Source organism: Selaginella moellendorffii, unplaced genomic scaffold (assembly GCF_000143415.4).
Source record: "Selaginella moellendorffii unplaced genomic scaffold, v1.0 SELMOscaffold_7, whole genome shotgun sequence".
Classification (NCBI taxonomy): Eukaryota; Viridiplantae; Streptophyta; class Lycopodiopsida; order Selaginellales; family Selaginellaceae; genus Selaginella; species Selaginella moellendorffii.
The window spans coordinates 1,002,072-1,004,284 of NW_003314268.1; positions in this window are offsets into that span (position 1 = coordinate 1,002,072).

Consider the following 2,213-nt stretch of genomic DNA (forward strand, 5'->3'; position numbering starts at 1 on the left):
TTTCTTACTATAAATATCCATATCCATTAGATGAATCATTTTAAGCATCTTGCAATGATTTAGAGAAATGTTCTTTAAGGTTTAGCCACAATGCTTGGCTTGAGTCTTAATGCTTTTCTTTATACTAAATGGAATGCTCCATTTTAAAAGTTAATTTATAACCAATTGATGCTTTAAAATCACGTTCATAATAATAATTATAAAGTGATAGTAATTCATAATTTATATTTTACTATAGACAACAGTTACTACGTCATGGCAAAGATGCATGATGTCTAATAGGATCACTAATGAAAAACAATTTTATCAGCATGTTTGTTGGAATTAAACTCATTGTTCATATGCCTCTTGTAAATATCAAATGGATATATATATATATATATATACACACATAGATAGATAGATATAGACACACTTTGTGTGACTGTATGAATATAAAACTCTATAGATACTAAAGATCCCATTGAAAATAATTTCATTCCCTTTCAGCAATGTTATTGTCATTAACGAATCTAACCCACATAATCAAAGTATGCCATTTAGTAATTAGGCTTATTAAAAGAATGACAAGAGGTAAAACATATTCAGTTTAGAATGAAGAATGGTAGTAAATTAAATTTTTCTTGTCTTAGTAAGTTTTATTATAGTAGTATATAAGATTGTATATAGAAAAGATTTAGTTATCATTTTGGGTAGATTATTTAATTAAAAATTTTAGGTTTTTAGAAATTATTTTTTAAAGTAATATTTCTATGAAAAAACTTAATTTCTATTTTAGGAAGTGAAGCTTGCCAAAAAAGAGCCGTAAAAATAAGGATGTGGATAGGATTAGTATTTAGTCTAATAGTAGCATGTTTTTGGACAAAACTTTTTATGTATTGTTATGTGGATGGTAATCAAACATCCTTGTAGCTCATAGAAAAATTAAAAAATTATAATTTTATACTTTGTGGCCAAGAAAAAAAAGAAAAACTAATTGTCTATAACAAAAAAAGAAGTTTTTAACTAACCTATAAGCTCTTGAATTTGGACTTCTTGGAGGGTCACTCAACTCAATATCACTTAAACTTATAAATTTTTAACATTAAATATTCCAAGACCATTAACTAATTAAAAAAGAAGATGCACTTTTATTTATGAGCCTTTTTTCTTTGAACCTTTATAAATTGTTCTCTTTGGTTGCTTATACAACCTAGATAGATTAAGTTTATACAAATGCAAAACTAAATCTACATACAAATATAATTTGGTTAGAAGCTAAGAATATGTTTCCTTTTTTTAGATTTATAATGATGAAATGTTGGAAGTTTGTAAAAATATGTTTAGCACTATAGTAAAGGATTTCTCTTCTTTATTAGTTATCTAGTGATCACTTCCCACAAGTGGCATAAGGATTGAAGAGAAATCTATGGCATAAGTAGTTGGTTAGTAAATTTTCTTTATTACAAGTACTAAAAAGAGTTTTGATCAATTTGTTAGGACAAGATTTGCAAGTGAGAAAAAATTGAAAGTTTTGGGGTTATTTTACAAAGAAAATTGCTATCCAAAAGGCCCATAAGGGGCATTGCCTTGTTGGATTAATAATAGAAAGTGCCAATATAAGGATGATATGAATAGTTAATAAAGTTTGGATAAATGATTTGTAAAGAATATAATTGACTTTTTCTAGACCGTGATTACAAAAAAATTAGAAAAAATAGAGAATTTTAAGAGCATAAAATCATAACTATTGGATTGGAGAATATTCTAGAGTATATTTAGAATATTCTTTATACTTAACTCTTAAGTAAAATATATCTAAATTTCTAATTCCAATTAAATAACTATTCTAATATTTATAGGCCTTTTTCCCTTTATATTTCAGCCCTTACAGATCATTTTCAATTTATTCTCTTTTATTGCTCACAATCTATCATGTTTCTCTATAAGTTCATGCCTTTATGAATAAAAGCTAAGAGCTGTAACTCTCCCAAAAATCTTGCTCTCTTGACACCTTACCTTTCAAGTCTAGCATAGCAAAATAAAACTAGACTGCCAAATGTTAATCTTAATATGTGTTATGATTCCCTTAATTAAAAAAAAGAGTCAAACTTGAGATTTTTTTAATATCATTCATAAAACATAAATCCCTAAGTCCCAAAATTGAACTAAATGTGTACCACATAATAGTGGCTAGAATGAAAGTGGAACAAATGTAACACATTTAAACCAAA